Below are 14,774 nucleotides of genomic sequence, written 5' to 3' on the forward strand. Positions count from 1 at the left end.
TATGGGAAGCAGCTCCGTGATACTACAGTAAGACAAGGAGGAGGAGGTGTTCTAGTTGACAGAGCAAAGAATCCCCCGCAGTCCCTGGAGATATCCTAGTGAAGCAGGTTGTCTCCCAGCAGTCCCTAGAGAACCATGGAGAAACACATACCTACAGTGCAGCTGCTGGAGGGCTCCATGCCACAGCAGGTGAAAGTGCCTTGAAGGAAGCTGCAGCTTGTGGAGGGAGGGCCAGAAAACCATCCTTGACCTCTTCTTTAGCGGAAGAGTATGTGCAAATGTTTAACAGCTGCTAACTCGAATCTATCCTCTTTCCAGTTCTTGTCGTAGGTAAGTAGGACAATACAAGAATTAGAAGCCTAAACTGTTTTGCATGAGGCTCCCATTCTCTCTGCCACGCCCTTAAAATTTACTTTGCGATGAAATAAAACTCATGATCAAGTTCCTAAGGCTTGATGGTCAGGCTTCTCAGAAAACAGGGAGTGCAAAGAACTCTTGTCACTGTCATTTTTTTTCATAGAACTAAAAAAGTTAAACTACTGTTTTCTAAGAACTTACGAAAATCAACTGGTAGAGGTGGTGAGAGTGAAGAGTATAATTAAGCTGGAAAGAGACTATCATGTAGCTACCTCATCTGCATAGAAGTTTTTTTACCAGGAACTCTGGACTTTTAAACAGATTTAGGACACAAGAGTTATCTCTGGGAATGTTTTAGTAAGTCTAGAACATTCATCTTTAAATAGCTCAATCTGTTTTACCGTTATGACTTACGATTTAAATTTTATTTGAGGAGAAATATTTGTCATTCAGATCATTTCAAGTTCTGAAGCATTTCAGTTGTTGACAGTTTTTGCTGTCTCCTGAGGGCAGGAAAATAGTCCTGGAACCAATAGTGGAAGAAACTAGATGGAAAAATTAGTTTTCCGCATTCTTTTCTGTCTATTCTATGAGGCACAAGAGCAAAACCACCGCTATGAGTCTGAGTTGCCTTTCCACTCATGGATGACAACCTTGTAGTGAGTAGTCTGTTATTTGCACACATTTCTGATGCTGGTTGTTACCTGTTGTGCAGAAAGATCTGTAAACTATTTTCACGGAAAGACATTCCTGAATTGCTTCACTTATCTCTGAAGCAGAGAACTAAGCTGGCACTCTACTTCGGAGATCTTCCTATGCTCGCCCCCAAACCCGTTTCCTTCAAATGCAATTTACTTTCAACCAAAGCACTTCATTACTTCATCAGGTAATCTCTTGTTCTTAATGTTCGGGGGAGTGTTTTAAAAGGGTAAGAACATATTCTAGTAAGAAGGTAGAACGTCTGTCTTAAGTAGTAGACATCACTTGGCTTTGGTTCATGCACCAGAACAACAGCAAGGAATGTCGTTTGCAATCAATAGATGGGTTGGGGAAACCGGCCACAAGTTTAGGAATCTTTCTCCAATTAATTATGCTTTAAAATTTGTCTCTAAGCATTTCAAGTGTGTTTTTATTAAAACAATAAACTATTTATTACCTGTACCACAACGAAGCACAATCAGCAGTGCTTGTGCATCCTTCACCATTTCCAAGAAGAAGAATGGTCTGAGCCTCCAGTGTAGCTCATTACCACAAGCTGGAAAAAAGTTCTTGGACACATTTATTTTGCATCCTTCTAAACCTTATGCAGCACTCCCTGGCCAATTTAACTTTTTCTTTTCTCCAGGAGATGGTAAGAACTCTAGTACCTTCATGACAACCGTCGTGGGACGCTTGCTGTGCTGGCAGAGTTCCTTTTTGAGAAAATGCCTGGAAAAGCTTTTCGCTAAGGTCTAGGCGGCAAGAGAGGCAGAAGACGGGCATAGGCAGCTGTCCGGAGGTAGGTGCCGGTCCCGGGCGGCTTTCGGCAGAAGCCGCGGTTCGGAGCGCACCGCGACCGGCAGAAAGCTCTGGGCGCGAAAAAGCCGCTTCTTCGCCTCCGGCAGCCGGAGAGCTCGGCCGATGCTGAGACGTCAAGAACGAAGCCGCACAGCACTGCGATTAAGTGAGCAGCTCTCAAACTGAGGGAAAACGATAACTAACCACTTTCCAACAGTTTCAACTTACATTACCATAAGTAGGGAAAAAGGTCTTGGACAGCTTTCTTTTGCATCCTTCTAAACCTTATGCAGCACTTCCTGGCCAATCTAACTTTTTCTTTTCTCCAGGAGATGGTAAGAACTCGAGTACCTTCATGACAACCGTCGTGGGACGCTTGCTGTGCTGGCAGAGTTCCTTTTTGAGAAAATGCCTGGAAAAGCTTTTCGCTAAGGTCTAGGCGGCAAGAGAGGCAGAAGAAGGGCATAGGCAGCTGTCCGGAGGTAGGTGCCGGTCCCGGGCGGCTTTCGGCAGAAGCCGCTGTTCGGAGCGCACCGCGACCGGCAGAAAGCTCTGTGCGCGAAAAAGCCGCTTCTTCGCCTCCGGCAGCCGGACAGCTCGGCCGATGCTGAGACGTCAAGAACGAAGCCGCACAGCACTGGGGTTAAGTGAGCAGCTCTCAAACTGAGGGAAAACGATAACTAACCACTTTCCAACAGTTTCAACTTACATTACCATAAGTAGGGAAAAAGTTCTTGGACAGCTTTCTTTTGCATCCTTCTAAACCTTATGCAGCACTTCCTGGCCAATCTAACTTTTTCTTTTCTCCAGGAGATGGTAAGAACTCGAGTATCTTCATGACAACCGCCGTGGGACGCTTGCTGTGCTGGCAGAGTTCCTTTTTGAGAAAATGCCTGGAAAAGCTTTTCGCTAAGGTCTAGGCGGCAAGAGAGGCAGAAGACGGGCATAGGCAGCTGTCCGAAGGTAGGTGCCGGTCCCGGGCGGCTTTCGGCAGAAGCCGCTGTTCGGAGCGCACCGCGACCGGCAGAAAGCTCTGGGCGCGAAAAAGCCGCTTCTTCGCCTCCGGCAGCCGGACAGCTCGGCCGATGCTGAGACGTCAAGAACGAAGCCGCACAGCACTGGGGTTAAGTGAGCAGCTCTCAAACTGAGGGAAAACGATAACTAACCACTTTCCAACAGTTTCAACTTACATTACCATAAGTAGGGAAAAAGTTCTTGGACAGCTTTCTTTTGCATCCTTCTAAACCTTATGCAGCACTTCCTGGTCAATCTTACATTTTCTTTTCTCCAGGAGATGGTAAGAACTCGAGTACCTTGATGAAAACCGTCGCGGGTCGCTTGCTGTGCTGGCAGAGTTCCTTTTTGAGAAAATGCCTGGAAAAGCTTTTCGCTAAGGTCTAGGCGGCAAGAGACGCAGAAGACGGGCATAGGCAGCTTTCCGAAGGTAGGTGCCGGTCCCGGGCGGCTTTCGGCAGAAGCCGCGGTTCGGAGGGCACCGCGACCGGCAGAAAGCTCTGTGCGCGAAAAAGCCGCTTCTTCGCCTCCGGCAGCCGGAGAGCTCGGCCGATGCTGAGACGTCAAGAACGAAGCCGCACAGCACTGCGATTAAATGAGCAGCTCTCAAACTGAGGGAAAACGATAACTAACCACTTTCCAACAGTTTCAACTTACACTACCATAAGTAGGAAAATTTTCTCAAACAACTTTCTTTTCTATCGTTCTTAGCCATTTGCAGCACTTTCTGGTCAATCTTACATTTTCTTTTCTCCAGGAGATGGTAAGAACTCGAGTACCTTGATGAAAACCGTCGCGGGTCGCTTGCTGTGCTGGCAGAGTTCCTTTTTGAGAAAATGCCTGGAAAAGCTTTTCGCTAAGGTCTAGGCGGCAAGAGAGGCAGAAGACGGGCATAGGCAGCTGTCCGAAGGTAGGTGCCGGTCCCGGGCGGCTTTCGGCAGAAGCCGCGGTTCGGAGCGCACCGCGACCGGCAGAAAGCTCTGGGCGCGAAAAAGCCGCTTCTTCGCCTCCGGCAGCCGGACAGCTCCGCCGATGCTGAGACGTCAAGAACGAAGCCGCACAGCACTGCGATTAAGTGAGCAGCTCTCAAACTGAGGGAAAACGATAACTAACCACTTTCCAACAGTTTCAACTTACATTACCATAAGTAGGGAAAAAGTTCTTGGACAGCTTTCTTTTGCATCCTTCTAAACCTTATGCAGCACTTCCTGGCCAATCTTACATTTTCTTTTCTCCAGGAGATGGTAAGAACTCGAGTATCTTCATGACAACCGTCGTGGGACGCTTGCTGTGCTGGCAGAGTTCCTTTTTGAGAAAATGCCTGGAAAAGCTTTTCGCTAAGGTCTAGGCGGCAAGAGAGGCAGAAGACGGGCATAGGCAGCTGTCCGAAGGTAGGTGCCGGTCCCGGGCGGCTTTCGGCAGAAGGCGCGGTTCGGAGCGCACCGCGACCGGCAGAAAGCTCTGTGCGCGAAAAAGCCGCTTCTTCGCCTCCGGCAGCCGGAGAGCTCGGCCGATGCTGAGACGTCAAGAACGAAGCCGCACAGCACTGCGATTAAGTGAGCAGCTCTGAAACTGAGGGAAAACGATAACTAACCACTTTCCAACAGTTTCAACTTACATTACCATAAGTAGGGAAAAAGTTCTTGGACAGCTTTCTTTTGCATCCTTCTAAACCTTATGCAGCACTTCCTGGCCAATCTTACATTTTCTTTTCTCCAGGAGATGGTAAGAACTCGAGTATCTTCATGACAACCGTCGTGGGACGCTTGCTGTGCTGGCAGAGTTCCTTTTTGAGAAAATGCCTGGAAAAGCTTTTCGCTAAGGTCTAGGCGGCAAGAGAGGCAGAAGACGGGCATAGGCAGCTGTCCGAAGGTAGGTGCCGGTCCCGGGCGGCTTTCGGCAGAAGCCGCGGTTCGGAGCGCACCGCGACCGGCAGAAAGCTCTGTGCGCGAAAAAAGCCGCTTCTTCGCCTCCGGCAGCCGGACAGCTCGGCCGATGCTGAGACGTCAAGAACGAAGCCGCACAGCACTGCGATTAAGTGAGCAGCTCTCAAACTGAGGGAAAACGATAACTAACCACTTTCCAACAGTTTCAACTTACATTACCATAAGTAGGGAAAAAGGTCTTGGACAGCTTTCTTTTGCATCCTTCTAAACCTTATGCAGCACTTCCTGGCCAATCTAACTTTTTCTTTTCTCCAGGAGATGGTAAGAACTCGAGTACTCTCATGACAACCGTCGTGGGACGCTTGCTGTGCTGGCAGAGTTCCTTTTTGAGAAAATGCCTGGAAAAGCTTTTCGCTAAGGTCTAGGCGGCAAGAGAGGCAGAAGACGGGCATAGGCAGCTGTCCGAAGGTAGGTGCCGGTCCCGGGCGGCTTTCGGCAGAAGCCGCGGTTCGGAGCGCACCGCGACCGGCAGAAAGCTCTGGGCGCGAAAAAGCCGCTTCTTCGCCTCCGGCAGCCGGAGAGCTCGGCCGATGCTGAGACGTCAAGAACGAAGCCGCACAGCACTGCGATTAAGTGAGCAGCTCTCAAACTGAGGGAAAACGATAACTAACCACTTTCCAACAGTTTCAACTTACATTACCATAAGTAGGGAAAAAGGTCTTGGACAGCTTTCTTTTGCATCCTTCTAAACCTTATGCAGCACTTCCTGGCCAATCTTACATTTTCTTTTCTCCAGGAGATGGTAAGAACTCGAGTATCTTCATGACAACCGCCGTGGGACGCTTGCTGTGCTGGCAGAGTTCCTTTTTGAGAAAATGCCTGGAAAAGCTTTTCGCTAAGGTCTAGGCGGCAAGAGAGGCAGAAGACGGGCATAGGCAGCTTTCCGAAGGTAGGTGCCGGTCCCGGGCGGCTTTCGGCAGAAGCCGCGGTTCGGAGCGCACCGCGACCGGCAGAAAGCTCTGTGCGCGAAAAAGCCGCTTCTTCGCCTCCGGCAGCCGGAGAGCTCGGCCGATGCTGAGACGTCAAGAACGAAGCCGCACAGCACTGCGATTAAGTGAGCAGCTCTCAAACTGAGGGAAAACGATAACTAACCACTTTCCAACAGTTTCAACTTACATTACCATAAGTAGGGAAAAAGGTCTTGGACAGCTTTCTTTTGCATCCTTCTAAACCTTATGCAGCACTTCCTGGCCAATCTAACTTTTTCTTTTCTCCAGGAGATGGTAAGAACTCGAGTATCTTCATGACAACCGCCGTGGGACGCTTGCTGTGCTGGCAGAGTTCCTTTTTGAGAAAATGCCTGGAAAAGCTTTTCGCTAAGGTCTAGGCGGCAAGAGAGGCAGAAGACGGGCATAGGCAGCTGTCCGAAGGTAGGTGCCGGTCCCGGGCGGCTTTCGGCAGAAGCCGCGGTTCGGAGCGCACCGCGACCGGCAGAAAGCTCTGGGCGCGAAAAAGCCGCTTCTTCGCCTCCGGCAGCCGGACAGCTCCGCCGATGCTGAGACGTCAAGAACGAAGCCGCACAGCACTGCGATTAAGTGAGCAGCTCTGAAACTGAGGGAAAACGATAACTAACCACTTTCCAACAGTTTCAACTTACATTACCATAAGTAGGGAAAAAGTTCTTGGACAGCTTTCTTTTGCATCCTTCTAAACCTTATGCAGCACTTCCTGGCCAATCTTACATTTTCTTTTCTCCAGGAGATGGTAAGAACTCGAGTATCTTCATGACAACCGTCGTGGGACGCTTGCTGTGCTGGCAGAGTTCCTTTTTGAGAAAATGCCTGGAAAAGCTTTTCGCTAAGGTCTAGGCGGCAAGAGAGGCAGAAGACGGGCATAGGCAGCTGTCCGAAGGTAGGTGCCGGTCCCGGGCGGCTTTCGGCAGAAGCCGCGGTTCGGAGCGCACCGCGACCGGCAGAAAGCTCTGTGCGCGAAAAAGCCGCTTCTTCGCCTCCGGCAGCCGGACAGCTCCGCCGATGCTGAGACGTCAAGAACGAAGCCGCACAGCACTGCGATTAAGTGAGCAGCTCTCAAACTGAGGGAAAACGATAACTAACCACTTTCCAACAGTTTCAACTTACATTACCATAAGTAGGGAAAAAGTTCTTGGACAGCTTTCTTTTGCATCCTTCTAAACCTTATGCAGCACTTCCTGGCCAATCTTACATTTTCTTTTCTCCAGGAGATGGTAAGAACTCGAGTATCTTCATGACAACCGTCGTGGGACGCTTGCTGTGCTGGCAGAGTTCCTTTTTGAGAAAATGCCTGGAAAAGCTTTTCGCTAAGGTCTAGGCGGCAAGAGACGCAGAAGACGGGCATAGGCAGCTTTCCGAAGGTAGGTGCCGGTCCCGGGCGGCTTTCGGCAGAAGCCGCGGTTCGGAGCGCACCGCGACCGGCAGAAAGCTCTGTGCGCGAAAAAGCCGCTTCTTCGCCTCCGGCAGCCGGAGAGCTCGGCCGATGCTGAGACGTCAAGAACGAAGCCGCACAGCACTGCGATTAAGTGAGCAGCTCTCAAACTGAGGGAAAACGATAACTAACCACTTTCCAACAGTTTCAACTTACATTACCATAAGTAGGGAAAAAGGTCTTGGACAGCTTTCTTTTGCATCCTTCTAAACCTTATGCAGCACTTCCTGGCCAATCTAACTTTTTCTTTTCTCCAGGAGATGGTAAGAACTCGAGTACTCTCATGACAACCGTCGTGGGACGCTTGCTGTGCTGGCAGAGTTCCTTTTTGAGAAAATGCCTGGAAAAGCTTTTCGCTAAGGTCTAGGCGGCAAGAGAGGCAGAAGACGGGCATAGGCAGCTGTCCGAAGGTAGGTGCCGGTCCCGGGCGGCTTTCGGCAGAAGCCGCGGTTCGGAGCGCACCGCGACCGGCAGAAAGCTCTGGGCGCGAAAAAGCCGCTTCTTCGCCTCCGGCAGCCGGACAGCTCCGCCGATGCTGAGACGTCAAGAACGAAGCCGCACAGCACTGCGATTAAGTGAGCAGCTCTCAAACTGAGGGAAAACGATAACTAACCACTTTCCAACAGTTTCAACTTACATTACCATAAGTAGGGAAAAAGGTCTTGGACAGCTTTCTTTTGCATCCTTCTAAACCTTATGCAGCACTTCCTGGCCAATCTAACTTTTTCTTTTCTCCAGGAGATGGTAAGAACTCGAGTACCTTCATGACAACCGCCGTGGGACGCTTGCTGTGCTGGCAGAGTTCCTTTTTGAGAAAATGCCTGGAAAAGCTTTTCGCTAAGGTCTAGGCGGCAAGAGAGGCAGAAGACGGGCATAGGCAGCTGTCCGAAGGTAGGTGCCGGTCCCGGGCGGCTTTCGGCAGAAGCCGCTGTTCGGAGCGCACCGCGACCGGCAGAAAGCTCTGGGCGCGAAAAAGCCGCTTCTTCGCCTCCGGCAGCCGGAGAGCTCGGCCGATGCTGAGACGTCAAGAACGAAGCCGCACAGCACTGCGATTAAGTGAGCAGCTCTCAAACTGAGGGAAAACGATAACTAACCACTTTCCAACAGTTTCAACTTACATTACCATAAGTAGGGAAAAAGGTCTTGGACAGCTTTCTTTTGCATCCTTCTAAACCTTATGCAGCACTTCCTGGCCAATCTAACTTTTTCTTTTCTCCAGGAGATGGTAAGAACTCGAGTACTCTCATGACAACCGTCGTGGGACGCTTGCTGTGCTGGCAGAGTTCCTTTTTGAGAAAATGCCTGGAAAAGCTTTTCGCTAAGGTCTAGGCGGCAAGAGAGGCAGAAGACGGGCATAGGCAGCTGTCCGAAGGTAGGTGCCGGTCCCGGGCGGCTTTCGGCAGAAGCCGCGGTTCGGAGGGCACCGCGACCGGCAGAAAGCTCTGTGCGCGAAAAAGCCGCTTCTTCGCCTCCGGCAGCCGGAGAGCTCGGCCGATGCTGAGACGTCAAGAACGAAGCCGCACAGCACTGCGATTAAGTGAGCAGCTCTCAAACTGAGGGAAAACGATAACTAACCACTTTCCAACAGTTTCAACTTACATTACCATAAGTAGGAAAATTGTTCTCAAACAACTTTCTTTTCTATCGTTCTTAGCCATTTGCAGCACTCCCTGGCCAATCTTACATTTTCTTTTCTCCAGGAGAATGTAAGAACTCGAGTACCTTGATGAAAACCGTCGTGATGGCAGAGTTCCTTTTTGAGAAAATGCCTGGAAAAGCTTTTCGCTAAGGTGTAGGCGGCAAGAGACGCAGAAGATGGGCATAGGCGGCTGTCCGAAGGTAGGTGCCGGTAGCCGGATTCTTTTAACAGAAGCCGCTCTTCGGCGGGCTCTCTTACCTTCATAATGGGCTTTGCTGGAGGAAGCCGCTTTTTCGTTTCCGGGAATACCTAGAGAGGAACACTAGCTAAAGACGTGATTGGCACCATTATGTGGAGTTTTGCTCGTTCCAGCAGGAATAACTGTGTTCTTCCTTACGCTAGATGGCGCTGCGTATCAAGGTTTGGCTGCTTTTAATCATTTGGGGTGCTGGATGTTCAAACGACTTATCGTAACTTCTTCTATTATAAGTCTGGTGCTCGCTGACGTAGATCCTATTAGATATAGCAGACTGCAAATAAGAGCTGAAATCGATTTATTGTTACTAGCACATGGGTAAGAGTGTTAGGAATTTTATAAGGAATATGTTGCATGAATCTTTTTAACCATTCTGCAGCCATTCATACGAAACTCACACAAGTACAAGACAATATGAAGAAATTGACTGGGAACGAGTGGGGTTTGCATCAATGGTTTGAGGGATGGGAAAGAACTGGGTGGTTGAAAGATCTCGTAAATGGAGCTTTGTTTTTACCAGTAGTCATTATTTCATTGCTTTGTGTTATTCCACGCATGGTGAAACTGGTGTGCCTCTTGCTAAAAATGACATTGGAAAAGATCTGGCTGGTGCAAGAAGAAGGGGCAATTGTGACAATGTATCTGAACCGCTTAGACTACGGGCTGCACCAGCCATCCAGCGTGGAACGGTTCTTCTCAGAATTTTCTCAGGGCCCTCTGGAATTCATCAAGACATAAGCCTTGCTAAAACAAGAGAGGAAAAGCTGAGAAACTAAATTCCAAGACCACAAGAACTCCAAAAAGGGGGGGGGGGGGGGGGGGGCAAAGTACCTGGACTGTAAGGAAACACATCTTCTGAGAGGTGCACCCAGAATGCGTGGACAAGACAAAGGCACCAATAAGAAAAGCGTGACTAGCGTGTGCAGAGAGTCAGAATGAGTAAGTGCATCATGTAAAGCATAAACGGCTTCTGCTTAATCCTCTTGGTCCATTGTGCAGGAGTCCTGAATTTCCCATAAGTGATACTTACTAAAAGGGTTCTGATTTTAATGCTAGAGTTACTGTCTATACGATGATTCATGGGAATAGTTCTTTCAAATCCTTCCCTTGCTGACATCAGTCAGTTTCATCTTTTCCTGAATGTACTGCTGGCTATACATAAGTGATGAATAGGAGGGAATGAGTTTTAGGGATATGTTGCAAGGAAATAGATTGGTAGCTCTGCTTCCATTTCCATTGTCTAAGAAGAATTCTGAAAATTTTTGGCCCTTTCATAGACCTCTGACTCGATTAGCATCAGCAGGGAGGGACATTTAATTGGTTTTTCTCCTTTTTAGAGAGAAGCTAATGAAAAAGTTTCACCAGAATCAGAGCAGGCTGCGTAACAAGAAGAGCGTCATGAAAAGGCGCCAATCCTATCCTCTTAGTATTGCTAGTTGTGATTGGACTTCAATGAAATGTGTCAACTCTGTGTTCCTGGCTATCACATCAGTAACAGGTACTTCACCTGCTGTACTTCTCTCCTAAAGCTAAGAACAGAATCCCAAATAATCTTGATTCCAAGGTCCCAATTCACCCTGTGATGCTGACAGGTGAAAAAGGAGTGGAAGGTGCACCAGTAAATGAACTTGAATGGCCTATCTAAATCAGCGGCCACTGATTTCCTGAAGGCCTTAACAGGTCAGTTGCCCCTATTTTTCTTGGGGTTCTTTTATTCTTTGGTCATGTTTTTCTTGGGATTCTTTGAATCCTTCCCCACCAGTTCAGCCTCTGCTCTCAAATCCTTTGCTGTCATTTAAAGTATCTCAAGAGCCTGGAAACCTGTTGTCTTTATTTATCAACCCATTATTCCCTTCCAAAGGTTGTTTGCCTCAAGTCTCATTCTTGCTGATTTTCTGCTAGTTCATTGTCAGATGGCAGTAGGTGTTCTGTTGCTTTTCTTTTGATTTGGCCTGTCTAGAAAATGGAATGACTGAACATCTCCAACAGGATTTTCTCTCCCCATTGTGTTTCACCGCAAGGGCAGATGCCAATCACCTACCTAAACTCTTGGTTTTGAAGAAACTAGTGGTATGCTGTTGCATATAGGTAGAACTTTCCGAAAGGAAGGCCTTGTAAAACCATGGCTGAGGCCCGTTACTTTGGCTAAGTAGAAAATGACTAGGGGAAAGTGAGACAGCTGAATTAGAGGTAGATCAAGAAGTTCTAGAAGCATTGCGTGTTCACAGCGTGGTGTATGACGGTTGGTTGAATTATGTTTGTTGCGGCTTAAAGCTATGCAAGTGATAAAGGCCTGACTGCTTCAAAAGCCTGGCTTTCGCAATAAAGCGGCTCTCCTTTGCACCTGCCTGGGGACTCTGCATCACTACGGACCCTCACGCCCAGTTTGCCAAGGAGATGATGAGTAGGAATGTTGCAGAGCTGCTGTGTGCATATGAAAGGAATGGCAGAGAGTGAAGCCGTGGACAATTTCTGGGCTTTAGTACAATGCTGCTGCATTGGTGCCAGTTTAGTCGGTTTTCCATCAGTGGCATTTCTGTCTAGAAGTACACTGCCCAGAGTCTTTCTAGCATTTGATGCCATTTCCTTACTGCCATTAATACCTTCCTTCAGTTTCAAGGATGAGAGAATCTTTACAGGATTTTGAAGATCCCTGTTAGGAAACACTATGCCAGAGGAGTCATCACTCCCTTTTCTTTTGCCTCCTTTGTAATTTTTATAGACTCATTTCACATTTCTGCTAATGGCAATAAGAATACTGAGACTACTTAGCAGGGTTGACGCTCTCAGCTGCTTTCCTCTTTCCTACTGCTTCATATTGGGTGTGACTTGATGGCCTCGTTTTGCAATCAGCATTTTGCTGTGGTTTGCTAAAACCTGGCATGCACTGCCAACTCACAACTTGTGTGTTGGCATTTCAGGGGCTTTGATGGGTTCCTTTCTGAGATTGCCATGCACTGGACTTTCACAGTCACAAAGACTTCATCCACCATCGGTCGAATTTCAGTATTTAATGCTCTTTCCTGGAATGTAGGCAACCTAGCAGCAAGTACTAAATTCGCTGCAAGCCCTGTCTTCCCAAAGGACCATTCAAAAAGTTTGCTTTTCCCCTCTGACCAATCTGACAGTATTTTGATGAAGAATTTGCTACCTTAATAGAACCTCTTAGAAGGGATCTCATGGCAGACAACATCTCAGGCTTTCTTGAAATACTGGCTCCTTTGGATCTCAATTCCATTCAGAGTGCATGTAAGATTTTTTTTTCACTGAAGCCATTCAACAATGCCTCTTCTCTTATAAAACGTGATGCAGGTGAGAAAGATGGATCCCCGTGAAAGGTTCTATTGATATCAAAATTCGTGCCCAATGGACTGTGCTGATGGAAATCAAATACTAGTCTAGTATTTTGAATCCAAATAATTCCTCCCAATCAGGCCCGACAGGATTGTTTGGCTTTGAATCTGAGCACGTGGACAGTAGTGGATGGTCCACAGGTTGAAAACAGTGTAGATTCTTCTCCTTCTTTTCATTGATGGCTCAGAGACTGAAAAGGCAGCTCCAAAATGGTAAATACATCCCTACAGATTCAAAAATTGTTCTTCTTAATTTGCATCTCCACCATAACAACAGATGCTTAGAACTTAATTACCAATGGGAATTTTATAGCTTCTCAGAAATGAAACAGGACCTGGCTTATGGGCCTTAGCAGTAGCTACAAGTTTTTCAGCACAAGGCATCTCAAAAGTATTTTAACTTTACCGTACTTTTCTGTCTTATGCTTTCATCTCAAGGATGCAGGAAAAAAAATAAACACAAAAAAAAAAAAAAAACCAAAAAAAAAACCAAAAAACAAAACAAAACAAGAAACCCCACCAAATTGATAATAAGCAAAGTCAGTGACATATATAGAAACAGATCCCATGGTTTTTAACTTCCAAACTTGTCTTCTCAGCACACTCTCTACAATGGAATTGTTTCCCTATCTGCCTTGAAACATTTTGCAGCAAAAACACTCTAAGGTCCTGCTGGGTGTTTTGTTCAAAAATGACTTCTTCTGGTTTTCTGTCCATAAGCGCAGTAACGTGGCTGTGCTGGCAGCTGACCAAAGGAGGTAGGAAGAGTAATCATCATCCACAACACTGGGGCTAAAGAAATTTCCACAGAAAATTACCTGCCCTATTACTTGTTCACGTGTTGGGTTGAACGTTCAGAATCTGTTTCCATTTTCCCCATTCATAGAATGTTCTATTTCACAGAATTCCAGCCCCTCAAACATCAGTCCTGCCAGAACTGCCCACCATAGGGGGCTGTCATAGGGGATCTGCTAATGTCCACTGACTCTTACCAGTATCGTGCTTGTCACTGTTGCAGATCAAGAACTTCTGAATAGTTTGGATTCATGCTCTCTGAGGGGTTGAAAACAAGAAAAGAATGACTAGACATTTCCATGATCAAATCCCCTGATGGAATAAAAATAGGAGCATAATAAATGTATTCATTGTTCTAAGAAGGGAGATGAAGGCTCCAAATGATTACTTGCATACTTCCTGTTCTAAATCCCTTGTTATCTGGCAAATTGCAGAAGATTCCAGGCTTTTGCCAAAATGCAAACCAGGTTAAAATGTGAAGCCTTACAGTTTACTGGATATAAAACTTCATCATCCATTTTTAAATCTTTGAGATTGTTATGTACTTCCTATTACTACCCTGAGGTTTAGAGCTGTAATTCAGAGAGAAAAGAATGCTATCTTGAATCCATTCTAGTAAATCGGCACTCTCATCTTGTTGGCACTCTCTCCTCTTGCTTTTCACTTCTGAAACTCTGTACGGAAGAGTGCATTAATGCATAGAGCTCTGCATCAATTCTTTACAACAGTTTCCCCTGTAATTCTTCTTTCAAGGCAAACCTATAAAAAACCACACTTTCTTACCCCACCACTTCTAAAATTCTATTGAGAAGCAAAAAAAAAAAAAACCACCCATCAAACCACTAAATCACTGCTCCAATAAAAAAAGCAGTCCATTCACTGCTTTCTTAGCAGGTTCTTTACCTTGTATTAATATGGCAACCTTTTCTTGCTCTTCTAGATTAGAACCAAATTCTTACAGCATATAAGGAAACATAGGTTTACTGTATCTGATTCTTAGATACAGAAGTCCAGCAAGGAGTTCAGACCTCAAAAGAAGTGTCTGTACAACGAGATTCAGCACAACGTTGAGACATATTAGCTATTTTTCAAGAAAAGCGGCCAAACTGAAACTTTTTAGACTTCTCTACAATCACGCGTGCCTGCTTCCAGAACCTGACCTTCGTTGCTGGAAACTAGCTGCAATGTTACTGTAAACAATGCTGTGAATGTCATCATCATCGTCATTCTTCTCTTCCATTGAAAACCTCAAGTGGAGTCGCGTCACTTCTCTTCAAAATTCTGTATTTCCTTGCAAACTGGTCAAATAAGGATAAATAAAGCGTTCTGTTCATTCGGTTTAAACCTAATGTTCAAAATGAAAAAAAAAAAAATCCATTCAGATATGGTCTGCAATAATACAGTAGAAGAGAAGATGAACCAGACTGGCCTACAACAGAAAGAAGTGAAGCAGAATTTGGGAATTTGGAAGACCTTATGATGAATAATTCAAATAAATAAATAAATAAAAAATA

Source organism: Haemorhous mexicanus, chromosome 7, assembly GCF_027477595.1.
Source record: "Haemorhous mexicanus isolate bHaeMex1 chromosome 7, bHaeMex1.pri, whole genome shotgun sequence".
Classification (NCBI taxonomy): domain Eukaryota; kingdom Metazoa; phylum Chordata; class Aves; order Passeriformes; family Fringillidae; genus Haemorhous; species Haemorhous mexicanus.